This window comes from Talpa occidentalis, unplaced genomic scaffold (assembly GCF_014898055.3).
Source record: "Talpa occidentalis isolate TD23 unplaced genomic scaffold, MPIMG_talOcc4v2.1 talOcc4.8, whole genome shotgun sequence".
Taxonomy (NCBI): domain Eukaryota; kingdom Metazoa; phylum Chordata; class Mammalia; order Eulipotyphla; family Talpidae; genus Talpa; species Talpa occidentalis.
In genome coordinates, this window is record NW_023605194.1 from 12,141,536 (window position 1) to 12,169,324 (window position 27,789).

The 27,789-nt window shown below is 49.4% G+C and overlaps 1 long non-coding RNA gene across 2 annotated transcripts in view; it reads left to right on the top strand.

The window, feature by feature from the left end:
* LOC129144970 (uncharacterized) overlaps positions 1 to 16,304 on the top strand; it is a 29,758-nt gene extending 13,454 nt beyond the window's left edge. The window contains exons 2-4 of one of the 2 annotated variants that reach the window (XR_008549889.1): positions 4,815 to 5,005; positions 14,732 to 14,844; positions 16,144 to 16,304. This is a non-coding gene — a long non-coding RNA (uncharacterized LOC129144970). The remainder of the gene's footprint in view (positions 1 to 4,814; positions 5,006 to 14,731; positions 14,845 to 16,143) is intronic. The other variant, XR_008549890.1, reaches the window with a different exon arrangement.
* The last annotated feature ends 11,485 nt before the right edge of the window (positions 16,305 to 27,789 follow it).

Genomic DNA, 27,789 nt, shown 5'->3' on the forward strand with positions numbered 1-27,789 from the left:
GTGACTTTCCAAAGTCAATTAGTTGTGACCTTGCCGCCAAGCAGTAGCAGAAATTAGTTCCCTTCACTTACCGCAGTCTCTGGGGGCTGATGCCCACAGGGTGACTGTGAATGGGGGTCCTGGTGGACCTCCCGCCAGAAGCATGAGAGACAGCATAGCCCGGTGGTGGAGAGCACAGGCTTTGTAGTCGGGTCGGCTTGGTGAGATTATTGGAGGCAAACCATTAACAACAGGTGACCTTGGTCAAGTTTCATTGCGTAAAACTGATTCTGCATTTGTAAAATAAGGCTAACGAACTTAGTTTCTACCTGATGTGAAGCATAGATAGTAGTGATACTGCTGGTAGTTATTTTAAGATTTTATGGTCAATTTGGGATTGCTAGGGGGGTTCCCCAAGGAACCCACATGGCTTAGGAACATCAAGATTTCGTTTCCACTCTCTCAGTGAGATCAGCACTCTCTGGAAACTGTGACCCCGGGACCTGGGGGGCAGCTGGGCATGTCAGCCACGTCCAGTTCTGGGGTAAGGTAGGCAGGGTAGGGAGTCTTTTTGTAGGGTCAGACCTTCTTCAGTGCTCCAGCAATAAGTCTCCTTGGGAAACAGGAGGCCCCTCAAAGCCAAGTCTGCTTATGCACAAACTTCTAAAACAGACTTGGTTGCAGTTTTATGGAGAGAGGAAGCCACTGGGCATAGCAGTGTGGGAGCCACACTGCTGTGTGGGAGCCACAGCTGGAGAACCCGAAGCCTCTGTTCCTCATGATGAGTTTTTTTTTTTTTCTTAGAAATTCTGCTTCTCCCCCCTTAAAATGAGTAAACCACTATCCACCTTTTGGTGAGATCCCAAGGAATCCTGTAAAAGGAGAGCGGTCCGGAGGGGATCACGAGGTCTCAGGAGACTTCACCATCGTATTTGGGGGCAGGATCTATTCACCTTTTGCAGGTCACATGTTCAGTAGAGCAAGTAGAGAGATAATTTGGTTGTGAAACACCCACGGTGGACTAAACCATTATCCTCACCCCACGAGGTCTGTGCTGGGGTCTCCATTCTACAGATGCAGGACCTGGGGCTCAGTAAGGGGACATAACAGGCCCTGCACCACTCGAGGTTTGATAGTGGCAGCAACAGACGCTCATTCCTAAAAAAAGAAACGAGGAAAATCTGAGCAGACCAGCCACTCAACGACAAGGGTTCGGCTCCCCTAGGGGTTGGAGGGAGCAGGAGCTAATGGACAAGCTCACTGTGGTCTGTAGGTGAGGTGAGTGAGGTCCAACTCTTCATCCCATATTCTCTTGCAAGGAGACGCTCGTGGTTTGGCCAGGCCACCCAACCATATCTGGGGCAGGGAGGGCATGACACTGAAGGACAGTGCCATCCGGACTGGGTGCAGTGGAAGAGGAATAGTCCTTAGAAAGAAATTGGGGTGCTATGTCTAAAAGCAAGGTTAAGGAACCCTTCTGGGAAGATAGTACAAGAGATGTCCGCTGGTCGCGGCAGGTGAGTGGCTGAACTGAGTTCAAACAAGTCAGTGACCCAAAGGCCTCAAGAACTGCCAATCATGTCTACACATTGGCCCCCCCACCTCCGGCAACCCTCACTTCTCTGTCCAGACTTTTGGCTTCCTCTTTAGTGGGCCCCGTGATGCTGGCACGGCTTGGGGAAGGTTCATGCCCTGCTAGAGAGGAAATCTCCAGAGAGGGCAATGGAAGAGGAAGCGAAAGAGATACAGGGACAATTTGAGAGTGAGAGAGTGCCATGGAGAAGTGGAGAGGGCTTGTGGCTTTCTCAACGTGGGAAAATCACGAATCATTAGGAAGTTTTACGGGGGAAGGGGAACAGACAGGGACCAACTGTGAGGAAGAATTAGTGAGGCTGGAACTGTTGGAATCATCTTAAATTAAAAAAAAAACCAAGATATATTTTATCTGCCACTCAAAATTTGAGGTGTCTTGCATTATAGAACATTGACTCAATGGAAATTGTGTATTTAAAGAAATATGAAGGGCATAGCGTATAATTAAAAACTTGTCGTTGGGAAGTTTGACATTTACTTCAGAGCTTCCTGGCAGCTAAGGCAAAAAGGGAAACATGATAGGTTATATAATTTTCATTGTCTCATAAAAGGAAGTGAATCTGCAAGTCAGAAAACACAACATTTCTCCTAAATTATAAAAAGAAATTAACCAAGAGGGACACTAAATATCCAGTGAAAAATTTTCTACTGAGAAAGAATTTCTACTGAGCATGAGAAACATTCTTTCTTTCTTTTTTTTTTTTTTTAAGATTTACTTATTTATGCACACAAGATCTAGTGTATAGGCCAGAGCTGTAGGGGGTGAGAGGATCCACCAGAGACAGAGTGGGGAACAGAACATGCAGACTGACCGAAGTACACTGCTGAGGGGAGCAGCAGGTGAGTCAGGAGAGGTCTGCTGTGCCATGTGGGTAGCTCCCTGGCCAGGGATTGAACTTGTGCTGCAGTGGCTGTGGACAGCTTCATAGGTTGCATCTTAACCCCTTGCACCACCCTGGAGGCCCAAGAAACATTATTTCTAAGGCCATTATCAAGTGAATTGTTGTGGAAAGTAATGGCTATTGCTGTCAAGTGCCCTCTCCGGGCTGGAAAGGGTCCCAGAGACTCTCACGTTCAGAGGCCTCTCCCGGCTGCCACAGGAGCTTCACTTCACAACACCCCATGTGCACCGAGGGGCTTGTTGGCGCCAGCCTCTCCCCACTCCCCTTTGCTCTCCTCTGCCTGGGAGAGGCCTGGCTCGTGTAGGCTGCATCTCTCAGAAGCCTTTATCAACTGGTTTCCCACTGGCCAAGGAGGGAGAGGGATGATACAAGGTAACATGAGGAAGCACCACGGAGTGTCTCCCCCCAGCCCATTCCGCCATGGGCAGTGGCTTCTTCTCCCCTCCACAGCTCCAGCTCCTCTGAACAGACAGGCCCTGCGGACACAGCTTTGCCCAGGAGCCCTGGCTCACTCTGGAAACAATTCCCCCTTGTCCGTCCCACCGGTGAGGGCTCAGGTGGCTTGCTGTGCTGGCCACTAGGTTAACTCAGTGCCCCCTGTTTGATTCTTGCTTTCCGATTGCCGGCAATTCCTGTGTTTAAGCCCCTGTGTTTCTAGTCCTTCCATGGTTTCCCTTTCCTGTGTAGGTTCTGCCTTGTTCATTCTCTGACTCCAGACTCAACCCAGTCATCCCAGGAAGTGGCTCTCCTTACCAAATCCAACTGGGCAGCCTATTTCACGTGGAGGCCCCTGAAGCGGACATGGCACAGGAGCTTGACAGGTGGCTAGGACCTGGATTAAAGAAGGGCGAAAGGAGAACTTTCTGGTAGGGGAAGACACGTAAAGGGGTTGCTGGTTGGAGTGAGCACAGAGTAGTCAGAGGCCAAGCGCATGGCGTAGTTGGGACAGAGGGTGTGTTTATGCAACATCATGCTTTCAGTAGTAGCATGGGCTGGGACGGTGTGACAACAGTCAGTGTCTCTGGAGATGGGAGATTACAGGGGAACCTAGAAAAGTTGGGGAAAGGGGCAGACCTCAGTGTGGGAAGGTATGGATCAGGCCTTGGGCTTAGTATAAAGCTTCGATGTCGCCATCTTGAAATTCTTGATTTTTGTTTCATTTACTGTTTTTTTTTTTATCATGGTAAATATAGAAACAACAAAATTTGTAATTTTAACTTCTTAAAATGCACACTCATGGCATGAATGACTTCCCATTGTTGTGTATTCACTCCATTGTCTGCTTCCCAAGTTTTTGAAAAGAAAAAGCTCATTGTTTTTTGAACGAAGGGCCCATTTTTATTTTGCATTTGCCTTGCAAATGATGCAGCCGGTTCTGCATGGAACTTACATAGCTGAGGGGAAGGGGACCAGCATTATTTTTTTTAAGATGTATTCATTTACGCATACAAGAACTGGGGTTCAGGCCAGAGGTGCGGGGGGTGAGAGGATTCACCAGAGACAGAGTGGGGAGCAGAACAGGCAGGCTGACTGAAATACACTGCTGAGGGGAGCAGTGGGCGAGACAGGAGAGGTCTGCTGTGCCATGTGGGTCACCTCCCTGGCCGGGGATCGAACTCGTGCTACAGTGGCTGCGGTTAGCTTCATAGGTTGCGTCTTAACCCTTGCGCCACCAGGGAGGCCCCGGACCCACATTATTAAAGAACACAAAGGGATAGAAACAAAATTAAGCTCCCAGCCTTGGAAGGTATCCTGAAGGAACTTAAGTTTCATTAACTTCCAAGAAAACCTGCCTCTACTTGGAGGAGGGGACATGCCTGCCCTCCAGCGTGGTCTTCAAACTGGGGTCGGGGAAGTCCTGGGGGTGGCTGGATGGAGCTTCAGGAGGAGCACACTCATCCCACCTTTGCTTTGGTGAGAAGATCTCCACTTTGTTCTGAATTAGGAATTGAGCTTCAGGCTGTGTTTTTTTTTTTTTAAAGGGTCCCATGACTCATAGTTTGAAAACCACTTGTCAGACAAACCACATCACCAGCCTTTTTGTTGTAGGGAATTGTCTTATTTCAGAGGGCCCCAGGTGACCTGCTGACCGGGGTGTCTCCAGAGCCAGGTAATAATAGGCCGTGCTCTAATCTAAGGAGACTCTGCTGTATTTGCAGAGAGCTTTGAAATGTTCTGGGAAAAAGGCTGATCAGATGTGCAAGGTATTATATTCACGGAGGGAAAAACCCTCCCAACTCTTTATAAAATGGATTAAGCCGGTTTCTAAGGGCTGCAGGTTTGTGTGATCTTAATCCTGTTCCTTACTGTTGATCCTCCACCTTCCTCCTTTGTTTCCAGGATCTGCACCTTCCGGGGTGAGGGCTGGGATGCCTTCCAGGTCAGCCCTCCCTGCTGCCCAGCTCTCCTCAGAGGAAGAACCAGGAGATGCCTTCGCCCTGGCACCCACCCCGCCAGAGGGCCCTTTTGCTGAGGGCAGATTTCACACTCACTGGCTCCAAACTGATGGTGGGAAATAGGAACAAAATATGGTAATGATGCCATTGTGCATTCAGTCACTCAGGCTGCCACGGCCGATGGGGGAGGATGTGGATCACAACCCCATGTGATATCTCACAGAATATCAGTCGAATATGGCTTGCCCAGTATTATGTTTCTGTCATCCCCTCTTAGCTCAAGTTAAAGTGACAAGAGAGACATCTGCTCTTTCCAAAGGGGCACTACCTACTTCAGGGCTGTCCTTGCCTGCGGATACCCGGATAGAACCCTCTACAGGCAAAGGTGGGGTTTCTAAGGTGGAACAAGTTCTAGACCAAGAGGTTTGAGTCACCATTCAAGGCCTGGGCCTTGCGCACCAGCTTCGGAAAGGGGCATCTTCACCAATGGGTGTCAGAACTCATAACTCTTCTCGGGGCTGGGGCACTGAGGGCCACGGTGTGGAATGAGAGCCCATGTGTGAAGACGATGTAGAAACTTCTCCAGCAGGTGGAGGGGCCCTGAGCCAGCACTGCCACCACTTGGAGACTTTAGTTCCACCACCTAGAGATGTGCTGTTTTCTATTTGTTCTTTTTAAGGTCCTCTAGCTGCATCCAAATGCTCAGAAAAAACTACAGCCTTTGTGACTGATCAATCCTACTACTAAGAAACTTACAATGTCACTTCATGCCACAGTCCTGTGGGTGTTATCTCTAAATTCATGGTGAGTTCAGGAGCTCCCTGCCACCCACCATGAAGTCAACATGTCTGTCTGTTGGAAATTGAGTGTGCAAAGCTGGCTTTGCTCCTCTAGCTCTAAGCCACAGAGACCCACACACAAACCATGGCTGCCAAGCATTGAAGATGAGCCTCTACCCTTTGATGTGATTAGTGAATGCCCATTCAACCTTCAAAATCCATTTTCTTGATCACCTCCTCCAGAGAGTCTTCCTGGACACCTCCAGAAAGTGTTATTCTCTTCCTTCCCAGAGCAGTCTCTGGGCTCTGTATATATTGTTTCTGTATGCATCATGTGGCATTATAGTCATTATTATTGTTTTTTTGCTTCTCTAGTTTGCCTTCCTGTCTGTGACCACCTTAAAACATAGTTACAGAACTGAATCATTGAATTGTTTATTGAATAAGGCAATAGCCAGGTGGAACTTATCCACAATAAGTGTATGATTTCTTGTAACTGCAGTGATCTAGTTCTTCGCCTTATGATACTGAATATGATACTGAATAAACTCTTTTGATTCTCAATTATTTCTCATGACATTCCCCATTTGGCAGAAGTCTCCCTTGAAGCTCTGTCTCCAGGGTCTGATCCGGGTTATTTGTCCAAACTCCCTCTTCTTGTATATTGGCTTCTGCAGGGTCTGGGTGTCTTTTCCTGCATTTCTTGCACATTAATTTACCTAGGACATATTAGATCCAAGAAATATTTGTCTTCAAAAGGGAAGAGGTTGAGGTCTAGGTTTTTTTGTTTTTCTTCTCAAGGGGTTCTTTGGTTCCTGTGCAAATTTTACCCCCAAGAGCCAGCCCTGCATATTAAGAGGTCTGGTGTGGTAAGAAGCTGCCTTTGAGGGCCATACAATGCCAGTTCCTCTTCCCTGCAGGGCATGGCTCCTATTTGACTTAAATACGCCACCTGCACTAGATTCACTTCTGAATAAGTTCAGCCCCAATGGGCTTGTTGTGCTCCTTTGTAGCTATACCAGTGACTTCCTCTATATTGTTCCTCCAAGACAAATGGGTTTGATGTCTGCCCTCAAAGAGCCATTTCTTTCTTTCTTTTTTTTTTTTAGAGGCATGTTTTTATTTATTTATTTATTTATTTGTTTGTTTGTTTGTTTTGTTTATACAAGCACTGGGTACAGTCAGAAGCGCGGGAGGGTGAGAGAATTCACCAGAGCCAGAGCGGGGAGCAGAGCAGGCAGAAGGACCGAAGTACACTGCTGAGGGGAGCAGCGGGCGGCAGGAGAGGTCTGCGCGCCATGTGGGATCCTCCTCTGGTGGCCGGGGAGCAGCTGGGGATCGAACCGGCGCCGCAGAGGCCGCGGGCAGCTTCGCAACCCAGCGCTCAACCGCTGCGCCACCGGGGAGGCCCCGCCATTTCTTTCATGAAGGAGAAATCTGATAAAATGGAGAAATGGAAGCATTGGTTCTTTCTGCATGCCCCTGCCTCATCAACACTTGGCAATGCTGAGGTCCTTGGAGCATAAGGGATATGAAAAGAAACCCTGGCCCATACATTTTGGGGATGGGCATTAAGGCATCTCCTGTAACAGCATGAACTGGGAGGGGTTCTGTGTCTGGGATTGCCCTAGTCATCCCTGCCCAACCTTAATGGTTCTAACTCCAAAGTCTCCTCACCAATGGAGAAGACTGAAGGTTAATGGCACCCCTTGTCTGGGGCTCACAAATGGCTAATTAATTAATTATACCTAGCCACACAAAAACGGGTTGGGTAGGTGCTTGCAATACCATTGCCTGTAAAAGAGCTGTGAGCAGCTGACAGGTGAGGGCCAAGACACTAGGACTAGCCTTCTGAAAGAGGAAGATATGCCCTCTATTTTTATGTGGGGACTGAATTTGGAAATATTTTAATGATTTATTGCTGTGCAAAAAAACTACCTGAAACTTAGTTGTTTGTAGCAACATATTTATTTTAACTTATGATTCAGCATATTTGAATTTGGCCCAGCTGGGTGATTCTTCTGCTCTATGTGGTGTCTGCTGGGACATACAAGACACCATATTTACGCATGCCTTCCAGTGCTGAGCTGGAAAACCAACTTCTCCAGCAACTAGGCTGAGTGTCCAGAAAGTGTTATTCTCTTCCTTCCCAGAGCAGTCTCTGGGCTCTGTATATATTTCTGTTTCTGTATGCATCATGTGGCATCATAGTCATTATTATTGTTATTTTTCTTCTCTAGTTTGCCTTCCTGTCTGTGACCACCTTAAAACATAGTTACAGAACTGAATCATTGAATTGTTTATTGAATAAGGCAATAGCCAGGTGGAACTTATCCACAATAAGTGTATGATTTCTTGTAACTGCAGTGATCTAGTTCTTCGCCTTATGATACTGAATATGATACTGAATAAACTCTTTTGATTTTCAATTATTTCTCATGACATTCCCCATTTGGCGGAAGTCTCCCTTGAAGCTCTGTCCTTTTGAGAATATATTCTCAAAAATGGCAGTGATAGAATGAATAAATGAGTGCAGCGAACAGTTTGTCAGAGAGAGCAGCTAAATTCCATGTGGAAGTGTGGGTCCTTGGCCTGGTGAGTGGTGGGTGTTGTGTGGGTGAGGAAGATTTCCATGAGAAGCCTGTAACTTAACAGACCCTGCACTCCCCTGTGTGCTGGGATGAGAGGAGGCATCCCAGAGAAATCACTGTGACAGGGAGAACTTGGCCAATCACTGTTTCTCTCTGCGGCTCAGGCTGTCTTATAAAAGAATAAGACTATACTGCATGGTTTTGCTACTTTTTGATAAACACAAAACTCTCTCCTGAAGGTTTGTATTATGCAAAGCCAGGAGTTATTAATTTTTTCATATATAAAATGATAAAGCATAGGCTTGTGCAAAGCATACTTCCCAATAAGAGAGGCCATGTGGTGAGACTCCCTGAACCAAAGAATATCTAACATCTCTTACAAATTAAACTTTCTAGAACTCTGCTCTTCAATACTGATGTCACTAGCCAAAGTGACTATCTAAATTTAAATTAAAAATTTGGTTCTTCAGTTGTACCAACCACATTTCAAGGCTCAGGTGTACACAGTATCACACAGCGTAACTTAGTTCTCTAGGATGTCATCATGGGTCAGTTCTAGGGTCAGTAATGATGGCTTGTGCCCAGTCTTCTGTCCCTCCTGCTTGTGCATATGTGGATCACTTCCCCACTCCCTTGGTCAATGAGGCCTCCATTTCTGTAGGATGTGGCTCGCTGTGGCCCTTCAAGAGGAGCTCCAACCGAGCAGGAAAGCTCTGATGATAGGATTGAGGTTTCGATACGCTTCAAAAAGAATGGAATACATGATGAGAGGTGACTGGCTTATTTTGAGAAGCAAACTCTCCTGCGCATGAATCAAGTTCCCATCATGCCAGGTTCTGCTTTGAGTCCTTTTCTAGAAGGAACACCAGAGTGCCCACTTCTGGTCTGGGGAACAGTTCCACTCCAGGGGAATCTAGCTAGTCCAGAGGGGAATGGCCTTGCATTCCTACTTTCTTGTGCCGAGGCATCTTCTCTCCCCAGCCCCAAGGTCATCAGGTTCCTGGATGTTGAGTCTGTCTGCAAGAGGCCCTCAGCAAGGTGAGCCCTCTCTCCTGCATGTGGGTCTCTGTGCCTTCTGGGGAGAGGAGCACTTTTTGTGATATTATTGAGAGCCTAGAGGTGAGGCAGGTGCTTTTGCTTGACCACAGGTCTGTGCTCTCCAGCTTTCTTTGCCAATCTGAGCCAGCCAATGGGAGAAGGCCCCACCTCTTAGGTTCCAGCCAACCAGCTGGTGAGCATGCTGAAAGGGACCAGGACATAAGGGCCCTGGTCAGTAATCACAGACTGTGCAGGCAGGGGCCATCAAGACGGAGTGGGCTGAATCCAGTCACTCCCTCATGGCCCACAAAGACCCCCCACAGATCTGAGACAAAATGGTGGGCTCTCCCCACAATTCCTCAAACCCGTCACCCTGAATCTGCCCCTGCCCCTCCAGATAGGAATAACAAAAATGAACTTGACATTTTCCTGAACGGTCATATTTTATGGCTGACTCAGGGTCTTCTAGAACTAGTGTTAATGGGAACGAAGTGAAACTGCAACAGGAAGGGAAACCGAAAGTCTTCCTCCCTCCTCGATGGAACGCCAAAGCACATTTTGAGCAGAAAAACCTATTTGAGTGATTCTCATATTTTAAAAAAGAAACATGACAAAAACTTTAGTCAACGTGCTGTCATTACAAACAACAAGGACCCCTCAAAACAATGTGTTTTCATTTCTCAACATTTCGCACCTCACATATGGAGAGGGGACAGAGAGAGCAACTATGGACCTCACAACGTCAAGGTCGAATTTGTCTATAGTTCAACGGGCTGTCAAAGTAGAAAACAAAGTAACAACAGAGTTTTGGAAAATGAGGAAATTACATATTAATTTGCCTTGTCCCCTTATTAAAGTGATGACCTCACATTATCTCATAACAACAAGAACTGACCTTCAGATTTGATTCTCAGCTTCAACCCAGTTTGAAAATTAAGTGAAGATTTTGCAATATTAATTAGAAAAAAATAAACAAAATGGGAACATATACAGATCTTTGCACTCTTTATTTTTTTAATTTTTTAAAGATTTATTTATTTTTTAATAGAATATCACTTTTTTTTTTTTTTTAATAGAGGCATGTTTGTTTGTTTATTTATTTATTTGTTTGTTTGTTTTTGTTTATACATGCACTGGGTACAGTCAGAAGCGCGGGAGGGTGAGAGAATTCACCAGAGCCAGAGTGGGGAGCAGAGCAGGCAGAAGGACCGAAGTACACTGCTGAGGGGAGCAGTGGGCGACAGGAGAGGTCTGCGCGCCATGTGGGACCCTCCTCCGGTGGCCGGGGAGCAGCCGGGGATCGAACCGGCGCCTCAGAGGCTGCGGGCAGCTTCGCAACCCAGCGCTCAACCGCTGCGCCACCGGGGAGGCCCGAATATCACTTTTTTAAAGATTTATTTATTTACACAAGAACTGGGGTACAGGCCAGATGTGCGAGAGGGTGAGAGGATTCACTAGAGATAGAGCGGGGAACAGAATAGGCAGACTGACGAAATACACTGCTGAGGGGAGCAGCGGGAGAGACAGGAGAGGTCTGCTGTGCCATGTGGCTTGCTCCCTGGCTGACCAGAGTTCCTCTTGCAGTGGCTGGCGATATCTTGATAATGCTGTGTCTTTAACCCCTGTGCCACCAAAGAGTCCCTCTTTGCACTCTTTAGAAGAGGGGCTGGAGCAAGAAGTGGGGAAAGGAGATGGAAAGAGAAGGGACATTTGTTTGCAGAAGTCCTTCCTGAGCTCAAGGTTCTTGGGGGTAACTCTACACAGGATGATTACAGCTTATCATGTGACTCGGGAAGAGCGAGCAAATGCAAATGGCAGCCCCTTTAGAAGATCTTCCAGTCACTGGTTTAGCGTGCTATGAAAAGTCTGTTGCATATGATTCCCCATTCATTCACCACCCATGACAGGCATCGCTAATCAATTATAGCATCTTCTCTTGCTGACCCTAAAGACAACCTCAACCTTATTCTCCACACAGCACTCTGCCCAGCTGTGACCAGTTAATCAAGGGCTGGCCTTCATGAAATCTCTTGGCTCTTCCCCGCTTGGGGCTGTGAAACCAAACTCATTATTTCGTGTTTCTTGGCATCATGGCCACACACTCTGGTAGCCTGCTCCTCAGAGGAGAAGCTGGAACTGCATTTCTCTGAAACAACTCTCTCTGGAGTCTGCCAGATAGAGGCATGCTGCAAGACTGGGAGTTGGAGAAGGAGAGCTGCTATCTCTCTCTGCCAGTGGCTGCAGTTAAACTACATGGGCCAAACCAAACTCTAGAGAATTGCATGCTCTGTTCCTTCTGGTTGCTGGGATTGGCAGGGGCAGCTTTCCGGTGAGCTCCTGTCAATCATCTGCCTCTGGCAGCTGCTGGTTGACCTTTGCCCCCTGGCCTGTTCCTGTAATCTTGCAGGTCCCCAATTCCCTGTATTAGAACCCTTCCTGCTTGCAATGCCTGGAGTGGCTTGTTTTCCTGACGATTACAGTAATATAACACTGGGAAGACAGGGAACAGAAGTTGGTAGCAAATTGGTCATCCCCCACCTTGCTAAACACAAAAGGTGGACACAGTTGTTGAGTTTAACCTTCCTGTTTTTTTCTTCTATTATTTCTGTGATCCGTCTACACAGAGTGCAGAAAAGGCAGCAACAGCAAGGAGCATTCCAAAGAGTCAGAATAATGGCATCATAGAATTTGAAGCTGGAAGGACTTTTGTACAGAAACATTTGGGTTCTTTTCATTTTGCAAGTGGGAAAAACAGGTCCAGAGAGGACCATCACAGCCAGTTGGACTTTGAGCAGGGGCGTGGAGCCAGGCTTACTGACCAGTCCAGCGCTTTCCCTTGGCCCGCAGGGACTCAAACAAGGGGATTCCTATGAGCTCGCAAGGAAAGTACAGCCAAACTGAAATGGATCCCACAATACACTGTCTGCTTTGATGTGAGGTAGTAAACACCTGGCGGTGAAGGGAAGCCAAGGGCCGTGGAATGAAGGGGTGTGAGTCCTCTGCTCTCCCCGGGGAGAGGAAAGCAACATGAAGCAGGTCTCAGGATCCCACCAGAATGTGAAAACCCTATCGTCCTTATCCTAACCCTCCCATGGAAACCCCAACACGATTCTGTCTCTTCACAGGCAACACATCTTAAAGAAATCCTTATATCTGTATCCAGTTTTGGAAAGCATGTTCTGGGACCAAGGTGAACCACTGTTTTCTTGTAATCATTCTCTGGCTCCCATGGGCCTTGGAGTTGAAGGCAGCCCCAGATCAGGTTCCTGGCACAAGCCACTGATGGAGTAGAGGAGGAGATTTGGGGGAAGCTTTAGTGGACAGAATATCAGGATGGCAGGAGACAGACGATTGGAAACTATGCCATGGACAGTGGATGCCCCTGGGGATACTGTCAAATCCTGAGTGTGAGCACCCACCATGATCAAGACCCTTGGGTGCTGCACCCTTTTCTGGGGCTGCTGCCTCAGCATCCTCAGAACCAATTCTTTATTGCCTTTCTATTTTGAGATGACAGCTGAGAGTCATCATCATCCTGGACCATTGGGAGGGACAGATGCCCACTGTCCCCTGACCACAGGCTCGAGGGCTCCATCAGTGGGCTCTGATGCCACCACGCCACCAATACCCATGGCAGGCATCAGTGGGTTCCCCTGTGGTGGTCTCAGAGCCCCTCTTCTTTCAACATAGCATCAATTTCTTTTACCCAAATGGCTGAAAGTCCACCTTGACGGGGTTTATCTGGATATGGGGCTTTGCCTCCTACTGAGTGGGTAGAGAGGGAGGACAGACCTCATGAAGTACCTGCTAAGCACTCGGGAGAAACTAGGAGCTTTTCATATATTGAAACAGTAAGCCAACCAAATGAGAAAAGCAGAGGCCTCAACCCGCGAGGTTCTTGATCGCTGACTCCTGCAGCAAATTTTTCGGGGGCTCTTTATTCATCTGCAGATAGCAGTGGTGAATAGCTGAGCCAGCAGTGTGTTTTCTTCTCTAACTCAGGGGAGAAAGCCAGGACTCTGGGGTCCTTCTATCAGCCCCAAACCATCATCTCCTCCACTGCTTTGAGGATCCACCTCTTCAGTGTCAAGGACATTTTATTTTGTCACTGAAATTTGATCCCATTTTAGATCAGCCATGGGAAAGACAGACTCAGGCCTCGATTGCGTCCTCTCGTCAGCCAGTCACTGTGGGCTGAGGTCACTCAACTGTGGTTTGACATGAAACTGCAAGAAAAGCTGCAGGGGATGTGCCGGGGGGTGGCGGGGGTGTGGGGGAAAGGAAAGCTGCAGTTGTGTCCTGGAACATGGGGGAGGAAGCCGCAGGGCACGGGACCGGAAGTCACGAATCCGCCCTTCTATTCCTGGCCCTGCGTCCAGCTTGCTGTGTGCCCTTGGGCAGGTCACTTCCCTTCTTTGAGCCTCAGTTTCCTCATTTTCTAAAACCAAGTGGAGGCTCTCCAAGGCTCCTCCTTTCTGCCAAAAAAAGCCCCTGCTTTTAGCTTGGCCCCAGCTATGGGTGAAGAAATCAGAGACTTGGCTTCATTTCATAACCTGGGCCCCTCAGCACTTCCCAGTTGGGGCTGGGAACGGCACCAGGCAGTCACTGACCAAGCTAATCTGAGTTTCGGGGAGGTGGCCAGCAGCCCAGCAGTCGGAAACCTCACCCAAGAAGAGGACAGGGGTGGAAGCTGGCTGGATGACAGCTCAGTTCCGTCACCCAAGGGCTGTGACCGGCACCCAGGCATTGATGTTGATTCAGAGTAGAGCCTCAGCTTTGGAGACTCAAGTGTCATTAGTTTCCGTTTTTGATCAATGCAAAACAGTGAAAGCAACAAATAATAACGTCCATTTGTTGGCAATTTGGGTCGTTTGTGGCATTGAATTAGCATAATGGATCACAACTGCAAGTTTTTCTCCACCTGAATATAAAAACATTATATTCCCCACCCCAACATAGCCGAGAAATTTCCTTTTTTTTAAATGAGGTTTTAACTAAAGCCCAATATCAAAACACCATATAATACTTTTATCTCATTGAAGACATTTGATGCTTATTAAAATATTATTGCTTTAAGGCTTATTTTGATTTTTTGCCCAAGAGTGTATGCAGAACCTTGCTACTCAGATAATAACAAAGAAACCTTAAACATGAAAAAGCACATGAAAGGTAATAGGTTCCCCATTAGTCCCAGTATCATTTCCCCAGGATTACTGCTTTCCAAATATAGCATTAGTTTAAAAATAAAAGGCCGTTTACAGTAATGGGCCACTTGCTACCGCTCTGCAGCAGCCCGGCCCTCCGAGGGGGCTCGCACAACAGTTTCATTAAGGGGGACTGCAGGGGAGAGGGGTGGTCTAAAACCCCAGTCTGCCTCCTCAAAGACCCCCCAGAAAGGCCACCTACCCTGCCCCAAAACCCGTGTCTAACCAGCCTCTTCATTCCTCTTTCAGAACTGCTTTTTTTATGTATTGTTTCTTCTGGAGATGAAAACATTCTGGAAGCTGACAAGTGATCCGTGGGGCATCACCCGGGAAGAGAAGTCACATCCTGCAACTCCGCCTTGGTCTCATGAGTGGGAAAGAGTGTGCCTGCCAGCCACAGAAAGGGGTCCTTTTGGGTTGGGGGGGGTCTCTTTGTCCTGGGAAATCCATGGGTAGCAACTCCAGATGGGAGGATTTAAGTCACCAGGAAGAGCAGGGACTGTGGGTAGAGGCTTGGTTTATTTAAGCCAGACATGCAATTTTTGAGCTCAGGACTGCAGAGTCCATTTTCAATGGGAGGAACTCACCTAGAGAAGGTATGAGCATTCATGTACGTGGAAGGGCTCTCCAGTGGCAGCGAGGGCCATTCCAGTTGCTTCCACAGTTGGCCTGAGTAGCGCCCACTGGAGGCTGCCAGCAGCTGAGGGTCCCTGAAGAGACTCATGTTGCGCATTAGCTATTTTGGTGCAACAATGCAGGCCTCTTCCGGTTTAAGGAGCCGGTCTCCTGGCACTCATCAGGCGCCCAGCTTTGAGAGGCTTCCCAGAGCCAGCCCTCCAGCTTCCAGCTTGAAGGGCGGGAGATGCTCTCCTGGTTTTAAATCCCCCTCTAAATGCCTGCCATATCTAGTTGTCAGCAGCGAGGGGAAGATCAAGAGAGTGATGGAGGAGAATGGAGGGGTAGTAACAAGAGCTAAAATTTATTGCCCTGAAGCTTGCAGTGTACCCCGAGGCAGGTGGCACTGTCCAGGGGACTGGGGACTCTGCATCATCTGAGCTGCAGGGCCTTTTCTTGCATGGAGCCAGTTACAAGTTGGTTGAGGCTTGGGGCTGGTGATCGTGTCCAGTGTGAACTGTCAGAATTGGGACCTCATTGTCTGGCCACCTCTAGTTTCTGTTCTTGATGCTCCTCCAGGCCAAGAATTGCTCATTCTCTGCGTACTCCTAGCCCAGTGGCTGGCACAGAGTCAATGCCCTTGAACCGGGAGAGCAGGATGCTTCGGGTAGCGGGCTAATGGGGAGACCAGAGGCCAGGAACGTCCTCAGTTGGTGGCCCCTGTCAGAATGGCTTCGGTTTATTGAGCACTTACTTTTGTCCAGGTTCAGAGGAAAATGCCTCGCACGTTCCCTCATTCAGTCCTCTTGCCACCTCCTTGACCCAAGTTCGGCCGCCTAGCTGGCCGGGAAGGGAAGCAGGGTGAAGCGAGCTTCTTGCTAAGCTCCTGCAGCAGCCGGCTCCTACATCTGAACTGTGGCCACCACACCCAGCGGGCTCCCTGACCTCTCACTGGCCCCAGCAGTGGCTAAAGGCCCCTCGGGAGTGGGGGGTAAAAGTTGCATTTGGTCCCTTTGGAACAATGCTGGTTCGGTGTCACTGTCTAGGGACTCTGCTTCCTTAGAAGACGATCAACCTCACAGGAATCGAACTTGCAATCAGCGGGGACTGAGCACGCTGCTTCCAGTACTTGGATGCCCCAAGGAGAAATACAGGGCAGCCCCAGGCAGGATCCCTGCCCTCCAGGAGCTCCCAAGGTAGAGGAAGAAGGTGATGACAGAGAGTTCTATCCAACCACTCAAGGAGTGGGATAGCTGCAAGTGAATTGACATCACAAAATGGGAGAGTTGAGTTTCACCTTAGAGATCCTGGAGTCTTAATCGTTACTCCCAAGAAGGGCAAAGTCACTTGTCCAAAGTCATCCAAAGTGCTTAGGGCCGGAACCTCAAGGGCTTCACACTCCTTATCTCAATTATCCTGTTCGGGTGTAGTTGTGGTGAGGTGGGAGGAGAAGGGTGGCTGAGATTGAATGGGACCTTGGAGAGGGGAGAAGCAGGTTCCTAGGGGAGGGAGTGTGAGGACCCCCCAGGTAGGCCAAGAGACATGCACATGATGTGGGGTGTGGGAACATGGGGGTGCCCGAAAAAAAGATTGCATTTTCTAAATCAACTCCTGCGGAGTAATACAGCCTGCAGGGAATACTAGAGCATTCTAAGGCCAAAGGAGGATGAGGATCAACTTGCAGTGTGGGCCAGTAGCATGGCGGAGTAGGGGACCTTCTGCTGCAGGCTTGTCTCGGCAAGAGGGGTGCTTAAAGGAATGTACCACATGCTCGCTCTTTTGATCTCCTGACAGGTCTGATGGGGGGGGGGTGATGGTGGAGGGAAGGACTCATTGCTATCTATTAATTTCTCTTTCATGGACAATTTCCTGCTCACTCCAACTCACCTGCTGCTGATGTCAGCAGATCTCTAGCATCTGCTCCAGGGGACCCGTCATCTGCCAAAGCTCTGCTGAATGGGGGAGCGGGTCACAGCTGGGCCAGGGGGAGGGGGTGGGGGGCTTAGCCACCGAGCTCCATGGGCCTGCAAAGAGTGTCGATCTCCCACATTTCAAATGGGCTCCGCTGGCCACTGCCAAGAGATGCCACGTTTCTGCTGAGTTGGAGTCATTTCAGACCGATTCACCTGGAAAGAGCAAGCGTCTCCTGAAAAATCACCAGACTGCACATGGGGGCAGCCCAGGTAAGGCCAGAGGAAAATCTGAACGTCAGGGGTCATGACTTCTGGTCTAAGTGTTGGCATTGAAATATGCAAAGCTGCCCTGGATCCATCTCGACCAGTGCTGTCCTTCACTCTTCCAAGGAAGAGAAATAGTTGGACGTGAATGTGAATGAGCCTTGAGCAGCTCGGTGGGCCCAGAGATCCAGGGGTCTTAAGGCTACAGTGAATGAAGCACAGGTGAGGGCCTCAGTGCCCAGAGGGTGGATGGGGGCCCAGTGGGGCTCCATTCCCCCCACCTTCATTCTGTAAGGGCCTCCCTCCCCTCCAGCCAAAGCCAGAGCAGAACGTGACTTCCTGGGTTCCTGGGCCTTCTCACGCTTTACATACGTGTTGTATTTCCTTACCTTGTGAGTGCAACCTGACCTGCCAGCATGGAAGGCTTTGGGGGTTTTGAAGTTGGCCAACATCAAATACGCCCCCTCCTTCTGCTGGAGAAAGCCCCAGTCACTCCAAGGCAGACTTGCGGGGCGTTTGATTGTCTAGAATACATCAAACAACCCAAGTCTTCCTTGTAAAACTTACAAGAAATCATTGAAGACCAGTGGAGCTCCCCTCCTCCTCTTCCTCCTCCTCCTCCTTAAATTCCAGACCCGGGCGGACAGTCCGACTCTCACTTTCCTGCTGGCTGACCAGCAAGAGCGCCGGCTGGCCGCGCACAGCTGTGGAGCCGCAGCCCTGCATCATTATACTTGCCGACCACGGCTTGTGGGATCTAGTGATTTGGACATATTTTATTTAACCAGCTTAGTAAAAGGTAATATTCAGCAGCTGTGATCTATAGCAGAATTACAATTTTCAGGGTCAAGGAGGGATTTTGATATTAGGAGGTTGGGCAGAATTGCTATGAAATCTCATGAGCTGTCTTTAAAAATAAATGAGAAAATAGGTTATCCAAGAGTCATTGTAAGGGAAAAATCAATAGGCAGTGTCTATTCACTTGGGCTATCAAAATCCTTGAAATTTGAACAAAAGTTTCACGTTTAGTGTACTGTAGGTTTTGAAATATCAGCTCTGGAGGCTCGGTGGGTACAAAGTCATTGTGCTATGCATCTAAACGAGGGGGCCTCGTGAAGCTGCTCAGCTCCCTTGTAAGGGGGGTGGGGTCTTGGTGACCAAATTAGAGGGATGAAGGGAGACTCATGGAGAAGAGCCACTTCCTCCAAGGCAGGGGGTCCACCCACAAATGTTCGAGAAGCACCTACTGTGCTGGGGCAGGTGTGGCTGATGGCTCAGTACCCCAACTCCACTTCTTGTTCAGCAGGAAGGCAGCTCCCACCTCTTCCCGCCCACAGGGCCACAGTGCCTGAACCCTTGCTGGGGATCAGTGATCACTTAATGGAGAACCTCCCAGCCATGGAATCATAGAAGTCACCTCCCAATTGTTCGCTAATGATCTACAGAGGACATAAAACATACAGCATACGGCCTAGTGGGTGGTGGTGGAGGTGGGGAAAATGGACATTCAAAATAAACACAGAAATAAATGCATGATTGTGTACTGTGATAAGGGAAAAGGTAGAATGAAGAGGAATCAGGTGGATCTTCTTGAGATTGGGGGTGATTTGGTGAAGGCTTCTCTGATGGCCCCGGAGATGGAGAATTGGCCAGAGTTAGCCAGGAAGAGGACAGAGGGGCAGAGGGACATTCATGCAGAGAGAATGACCTTGGAGAAGGTTCTGGGGTGGGACAGAGCTGGGAGTGTTGGAGAAAGGAAGGAGGTGAGGGAGCTGGAGCAGGAGAGTGCTCCAGAGGAGCAGGGAGGGGAAAGGCAGGTGTGTGTGGGGGGGGCAGGGGTCAGGTCAAGCAGGGCTCAGCGGGCCATGGGAAGTTATTCCGATTAGGATGCGTAAGCCAGGTGGAAGAGTTTTGAGCCAGAAATTTCTATGATCTGATTTGAAAACTTGAAAAATCATGGTGGCTTTTGTGAGCTCAGACAACCTACTAAGTAGAAGTGGGGGGGGGGGTGAGGCTAGGAGGCTCTGGCAATGGCCCAGGTGAACAGGGATGGCAGCTTGGACAAAGATGAGTGAAAGGGGTGGAGAAACGGCAATTCCAATCCTTCCGGGGTAAGTTATTTCATCTGTACATGTCATTTAAGTCACGTTGAGTTGGGGACATCATGCACCATTTTAATTCACTTATTTGAATCTCTTCTACAGAATCTGTCCTCCCTTCCCCTGTGGTAGCTGCTTTATCAGCGACCACTCAGCCACTGAGGGCCTAAGGTTCCTTCTGGACTCAAGAACTCTTTGCAGATAGAATGGACACTAGATCTTACATCTTGCTTTCAAATTTCTATGCATGTGACTATTATGAATCGACTTAAAAGCATTTTATCACAGCACCTGTCATTCCTTATAGTCTCCATTTTCTTAATTCATAGACTTTTCCGCCCAGTGTTTCAAATGTGTCCTCAAATCGCCCTCAGGACACCATACCCTTAGCAGTGGGCAGGCCAACATTAGCGCAACCAGCCAAGACTGCCTGCCCTCTCCAGCTCTATGTGGGGCTGAGACACTAGGGCAGGTAATTCCAGGTAACACTGGGTCTCACTTACCGCCTGTGAGGCTGAGTCTCTGTTGGGTGTTCAGTGCTGTTTCCCATCCCTGGCACTGTCTGACTTTCAGTGTTGATAAATACTTTTAAAACAGAACCTCCCTGGAGGCACAGGGGTTAAGTTTCAGCACTATCAAGCTACTGCCGGCCACTGCAGCCTGAGTTCGATCCCTAGCCAGGGAGCTAACCCACATGGCGCAGCAGACCTCTCCTGTCTTGCTCACTGCTTCCCTCAGCAGTGTATTTCAGTAGATCCACCTGTTCTGCTCCCTACTATGTATCTGGCAAATCCTTTCAACACTTGCCCCACTCCCACACCTCTGGCCTGGAACCCAGTTCTCGTATGCATATAGAAATATAAATCTTAAAAAAAATTTAAAATATTTTAAAAGTTTTTTTTTTTAATAAATGAAGAGACAAATGTCTTCCTTTCATTAATTGAGGAAATTCCTGAGTTATTTAAAATCATAATCATGAGAAACATCTGAAGAAAACAACGCCAAACCACTCATCCTCCTCCCTGGTAGTTTCGGGCCACCTGACCTCACAGGCAGCTCCTTTTAGTTAAATGAGCTAATGGTACTGGTTTGTCACATGCCTGGTGGTGCCTTCCATGGGTTCCCTAATTGAACCTGCACCTCAGGTCTTGGGGTACATGATAGTTTTCCTACTTACAGTCCAGGAACCTGAGGCTCAGTGAGGAGGTGAGTCAGAGCTCAAACCAGGCCCGCGATCACGCTGAGACGCCATTTTTCAGCATCAGGAAAGAAGAAAAATAAAACTACTCAAAACCAACCTTGAACATGATCCTTCCAAGTTTTGTCATTAAAAAAGACAGTGTCTAGATTCACAGCAGAAAAACTACAGCAGAGCACTGAACTGAAGATTTATAACTCCCGTTCAATTAGAAAGGGGATGGAAGTAAGATGAATAATTCAAGTGCAAAAGATGGGAACAGCAGACTTTGGAATTAGGCATTTTATTTAACTCATCAAATAATACAAGTTAGTTCAGGAAACAACAATCAAAATGTATTACTTGTACTAACGATATGTAGAACCACATTTCCAAGAAATCTAATGAAAATAAATGCTGGAAATAAATTACTCTGTGGAATACAACAAATAAATAGAATTTTTCCTCCCAAGAAATAATCCTGTGACTCTTAGTTTTGGGGAAAGAGGCCTAAGATGGGAGCTTGAACTAAGGTCTGAATGAGACGGAAGACACAGCAGTACATCAGTGAAAATTAGAAGACATTCTAACTCCACCTTCCCCCCTGCAGCCCCTGCTTTAGGAGTGATTTCTCCCCATTCCTGAGACAGGTCCCGGCACCGCTCCTGACACCCACAGTCTTAGTGATCCAGATAATGTAATCGCACCGCCATTAGGAACCATGAAATTGCAATTCCTCGGGGAAGGCGCGCTATCGCTTAGTTACACAGAGAAGAGTGATTAATTAGCAGATCTCAGTTTAAAGTGACTGTGTAGTACACAGGTTCTAATCCCACTATGGAGCAGCTCTTAGGCCGAATGAATTATCTGGAGGATGTGAAGCTGGAGCCAGGAGACATCACTCAAAAGGAAATGAAGTGAAATAAGATAAACTGAAAAAAAACAAAACTTGAAAATGATAGAGCTCACCCGGGACTGGAAGACGCTACAGAAGCCAAATGGGGGCCACCAATTCTTCCTTTCTCCTGAAATGACACCGACTGTGTGATTTCATATTTGAACTCCACTTGAGGCAACTGGAGCTAAACAGACTCACTGGGTAAGTGTTTTCCCAACGTGAGTGATGGCACTTTCACAGAATATTCGAGGCTGCTACGTGGACCCGTCCAACCCTTGGAGAGTTGAGTCATCAAAGGTCAAGCCAGGCCGGCCGCAGGCTACCCTGAAACCCCCATGATCATGAGGGACAGCTTTGGAAACAATCCTGGAATGGAGACACCTTCCCCTGGAGGAGAAGCTGAAGCCCTGGGCCCCACCAGAAATAAGATGGATGGAGCAGACATCAAGGATGCACTTGCAGGCCCCGGCTCTCGGGCCAGCTGATGTCTGTCCAATTCACAACTTCCTCAGCTTCCAAATTAAATTTCTCCAGTGCTTAAGTGTCTCTTCTGTGTGTATGGGAGCTTTTGGAATGGGGCTTTGGTCTTAAGTCATGACACTAATGGAGGAGGCCTGGGTTGGGGGAGACTGACTTGAGAGTTGTGTTTTATGTTTATGTAAGGGGGGGCTGAACCCCTTTTGAAGAAAGCAGGGCTGTGGCCCCACGGCCAAGGATTGGCATCATACTTTGGCTTCTAAATCTCCTTCACGGGTTTTATCCAAGTACATGTTCATAATGTGCCTGTGACCAACCAGGCACATTAGCAGCCTGGTTTCTTCCCAAGGGAAGGGGTGCCCAAGAGGGAAAGTGACTCATGCAGGCAGGACTTGCTCCATCGTTGCCAGGTTCACAGCCAAAGGAGAACGTGGGGCCCCTTGACCTAACAACAAGAAAAAGAGCTTTTTCCTTTCTTTCCTGGTCTCTCTGTCCACCTGCCATGACATTTTAAATTTTCTAATAATGTCCCTCTAAGTAAAGACCAAGTATCAATTATTAGCATCAGTCTTATCCTTCATTTATATTGTGCCCTTTAAGTTTTAAATGCAAACATCAAAATGACCAGTTATACACTATATTCATAGAGCGCCTCGAGCTGGCCAGAGGAGACCAGCCAGATTCAGGAAGGCTAGAAGGAAGAGAGGGTTGCCCCAGACATGGAGCTGCCCATGGGGTGATCTCTTAGGCACAGGGATTCTCTCAGGGGGAGTGGAGACCCCACAGGCATTGGGCCCTGCCTGTGACTTGGGCCTGCCTGGCACTTGAACCTGGAGGTCAGACCCCCCTCCTCCCTGGAGCTGGACAGACATGCTGTGACCACATCTGGGACAAGGTAGGGCCAGCATCTTCTCCTTCCACAGAACCCTGCCCCAACCAGCACAGGGGCCCCCAGGGGCACAGCAGCCTTTGTGCTGGGGTGCATTGGCATTCTGTGTACTGGGTTGGGGCAGAGGCTGGAGGCCTGTTCCCGCTGAGACCCACCAAATATGCTGAGGCTCCCAGCCCAGGGCAGGGGCTGCTTACCATGCACCATCCAAAGATGCTGTGGTGTGTGAATGCCCAATCCCGGCTCCACCCCCCCCCACCATGCTGTGCCCAGGACAGGGGCAGGTTGGGTAGAGTGGGGAGGAGAAAGCCAAGAGGAACTGGAACTGGGCTCTAGGGGATGGAGGAGCAAGCAGCTGAGAAGCAGACCCTGGAAGCAGGGAGGTGATGGGAGGCAGCGCTACAAAGGAGCCTTGGCTCCACGCCCCCCACGCCTGACTCTCGTCCCACTGGCTTTCACTTACAAAACACAATCACCAAGATAAAATTGCAGTTGGTCCTTGAACAAAATGGGTTCGAATTGTAGGGGCCACCCATATTAGGTAATTTTTCTGTCCACAGGTTCCATATTCATGGCCTCAACCAACTGTTCATGTCTGTGGGTAGAATCCCCGAATGGAGAACCAGTGCATCGGGGCTACAAAGAGTTTCCACCACTTGGGAGCTGTGCCCCACGTTGTTCAAAGGTTCACTGTGTTAAGAGATGGCAACCAAAGGGCATTAAACCCAGTGTGGTGTCCACTGAAGGCGCTGCCCTCTGGACTCTACTGCCCACACATCCATGACAATGACCTCGGCCCTGTATTTAAGCAACTCAGAAGATGGACAAATCTTTCCTGGTCTTCCAGTAGGTTCCACACACCAGGGGCAGCCATTGGGCACTCTCAAGAACATTCTGTTTTCACTACCTTAGATGGAGCTGGGGGAGATGTGCCTCCCCAGACTTTGCAGCCCAACTTTCCCATTTGCTGGATGAGGAGCCAAGGTCTGGAGCAAGGTTTGTCTTGCACAAGCCCACACTCTGCCTGGGGAACCTCAGGTACCGGAGGCCCAGCTCAGCATGGAGATGGGAGACTTTTGAAAAACAGCAAAGTCTCCTGGGGTCTCCCTGGCGATGGTTCCAGGTGTGAATGTACTTCAGCCGCCACAACCAGGACCCAGGAGCCTTTCGAGGGTTTTCTTCAGTTCCAAGACTGAAGGTCCCTTAGCATCTGTGGCCCAGGTCTCTTCCTGAGCATCCCTGTGGACTCAGCATCGGGGGGCAGGAGTGCCTCAAAGGATTACTCAGTTGTTTCTCACAAGATTCCTTTGGTGGAGGGGGGTGGCTAGTGATGGTGGTGGGTGAGAAGCCTTGGAGGATTCAAGGACAGAAACATCTTCCCCAGGTAACGCTAGAAGCTCAGCTAAGAGACCTGGGGTATCCCCTGCTAATTCCTCAAAAAGAGCAAAGATCTAACACTTACTTATAGGGAAAAAAAAATGGTCCCTGCCTCCAGGGACAGAGCCGAGCTTCTCTGTGCACGTTGCTTTTAAAATGTAAGTGAGGACCATGAGCCCCAGTGCTGAGGAAGCCAGCTCGACCTCGCCAGCCAGCTCGACCTCGGCAGCCAGTGGCCCTGCGGCTGGCTGCGGCTTCCAGGACGTGTCGCTGTGGGAGTGACACCTCCTGGTGCAGAGGAGAGCAGCCTGACTGCAGGCTGAAGACATGGCCTCTCTTCCCGGCCCTGCCACCCATTGGCTGGGTGCTCTTAAACAAGCCACACGCCCTCTCTGAGAGCAGGTTGGCTCAGAGGCCCTGAAGTCCACGTGGCTGAGGGCTCTCCTATCCGAGCGCCTCCCCTGGGTTGGTCCTGCCATGCAAACTGTTGCTGAGGTGGCCAGCATGGAGCTCAGGGGAGACCCAGCCCACATCTCACTTCAAAACCCCGCCCCTCCCACCCCAAGGGCTTCATCTTCCTCCGGAGGTGGGCGTGCTGCTTTCTGGCCCCCCAATGCCACGTGCCCAGAAATCAAAGTTCCCCCACCGTCTGGGGGCGCTGGGGTAGGTGTGTGTGTGGGGGGTGATCGATGCAAACACAAGCCCAAATCTGGATTCTGCTTCTATTTTTTTCCCGCCTTTCCGCATGGGGGACAGATAGAGGAGAAGAAGGAGAGAGAAGCCTTTGAAAGAAGCCGTCCCCTGCTCCATTTGCTCAGTGATTCACCTCGCCGCCGAGCCCAGCCACACTCCCGGGGTGCGCCTCTCAGCCATGCGGCAACTTTTTTCCCTTTTATGATATTTTGGGTTTCCGATTGCCTGCCAAGTCAAACCTTGATCATTTAATAAGCAGGGAAAAAAACCCTCCAAGTCAGTCTAGTCTAAAGGGCCCCCATTCCTGTTCCCCGCCTCTCCTGGGCTGGTCCTTGACCTGGGGCCGCTGCTGATGTGCTGATGGGGAATTACCCACTTACAGGCAAGGCCAACCCTGCTCGTGTGCCAGGGGGGCAATTTTGCAAATGTAGTCATGGAAACCACAAGGAGGAGAGAACACACAGCACCAATGTTTGGAATGGGCTTTGCGAGCAATTCATGGAGATGAGGCGTTGATCTCCAGGGCAGCAGATGCAGGGACATGCATGCTGGTTTCTGGAACCTGAGAACGACTTGCCTGAAACCCAGCAAGTCAGGACACTGGGACTGAAAACTGCTTCTGACCTCCAGGCCCAGGGCCGTGGACTATCTTTTCTTATCTATCTTCTTTATCAGGTGACTTTGGGGCCTGGAACATAGATGCTCATTAAACATTTATTGAATAGCTGAATGAATAAATCTGATCACACCTCTCAGGCGTCTAATAGCGGAAGGTTTGATTATTTAGAAGTCTTGTTGGGTCAATAATGAGCTCATTGGAGCCGTCCAGCTCCCCAAGCTCTGTAATTTCTTGGGGGGCTGGGCGGGGTACGTGGGCTTGGATGAGGAAGAGATAGAAATTAATAGAGATGCTCTGATAATCACAGTGTCTCTGTTGGGTGGGGGCCCCTGGATGGGGCAAATGTCAAAAGGTGCCCTGTGTCAGCCTATGCTTCCTTTTGCCCTTGGCAAGGCTGGGGCGAGAGGAGGTTGGAGCAGTTCACTGAGGGGAGCAATTTGCTAGAGCCCAGGCGCCCCTATCTGCCAGCTCTCTCACTTCTCAGTGGCATCACTGTGACGTACAGAGGATCCCTATACCACTCACCTCTTTTCTTGGAGCCCACAAGTTCTCAGACCTCCTGTGTCTGCCTGGGCCCCGGCCGGGGTGTGCAGGCCTCTTGGGCAAGGCTGTGGTCCCTGGAACCTGCTCATAAACCCAAAAGACAGCAGATCCCAGGGACACCTCTGGGGAAGTGGTTCAGGGAAACTTCACCCCCTTCCCAAAGGCCACTCTCTACTCTCTCACATGGTGGATCTCTCCTCCCTCAAATCCAAAATCTCCCTTATAAACGTGTCAGAGAATTCACCCAGCTGGGTCGGAGTCTGAGCAGACTGCAAAGGAAGCTGCATTTTCACAAGGTTCAAAGTCAGAAGCCAAAGGAATGAACCATGAAAGGTGGGGTTTCAGGTAGGATCTACCAGCGTGGCGGGGTTGGGGGGAACCCTGCAGGAGCCGGGCCAACAGCACACTTCTCAGAGGGCCAAGGTCTTGGCCATTCCCTGTGCCCAGAAGAGCGATGAGGGGCAAGTGTGGTCAGGAGCTTGGGGTACAGCATCCGTCCTGTGTCTCTACCAACCCGTAGCTGACGGCTCCCCACAGAACTTTACAAGAGCCGGGCCCCACAGGGAGGTGAGAATCTTCTCCCTTCCAAGCATGTAAGGCAGGGAACGTTCACAGAGAAATGCTGAACAGCACGCTCAGGCACTTAGCCCAATGCTGGGCATGCAGTAAACAGGCCTCCAAAATGTCAGCCGGGGTGCTCTTGTGGCCTGGGTCTTTGGCAGAACCTTCTGGAGAGAAACCGGAGCCTGAGGATAAATTCACTCTCAACTCTATGGGGCATCATCATGAAGAAAATATTTCTCTCCAACTCATCTACTTTTCCTGGCAAAATAAGTTAAAAACAAAAAAAAAGTCGAGGCAACAAAGCAGCACTGAGCTGGAGGACGCCCCCCTCACCCCCTCCTGAACACACCTGTGGGGGTAGGGGGAGGAGGAGGGCTGCGCTGAGCGGGCTGTCCTGCCCCCAGGAAAAGTCCAGGCAGCACTCGGCTAGCTGCGTGGGCAGCGATCAATACGGGCTTCAGGGCCAGCGAGCTATTATTCACGCCAAAGGGCCTTGTTTGGATGAAGGGAAGGAGGGTGCAGGAGTTCACAGAATCAGTCCAGAGCTCTGCTTCGTGGCATTTCCCCCTCTCTCTGTGATGCCTTCGTTCTTACATGGCTTGAATAACGAGGTGAATCAGGATGAGAAGGCACTTTTCCCACAGCGGCCTGGAGCAGGCAAAGCACAGCGACAAGGGTCGTGTCTGATTTGGGCACCGATCCCAGGAGACATGCGCCCTATCCTTCTCCTTCTTTGGAACCTCCTGGAGAAGGGCGATGATGGGTCCAGAGTGGGACAAAGTGGGGTCTACTTGCCTCTCTTGACTCGTCCCTGGAATGAGCCACCTAACTCTCTCTTCTGTAGGGAATCTACTCTTAACCGCACTCCATTTGTTCCTTATCTTATATTCTCAATCTATTTATCTTGGTTTGCCCTGCCATTTTGGTTTGCCCCGCCATCTTGTTTTTTCCCCTACATGTCTCTGTTAAGCTGACTCTGGAACATTCACCTTCTGATTGTCTGGGAATCCTAATAGAGATGAGATGTCTCCCTTAGTATTTCTTGTGTTATCTCCACTACATGCGAGGACGTCGCATCTGACTCAGTCACCCATTTCAGGGCCCCATATCCAGCCTTGGCTCAAACCACACACACTCTTCTCCTGCATGGGCCTGGCTACTCCTGCTTATCCTTCAATG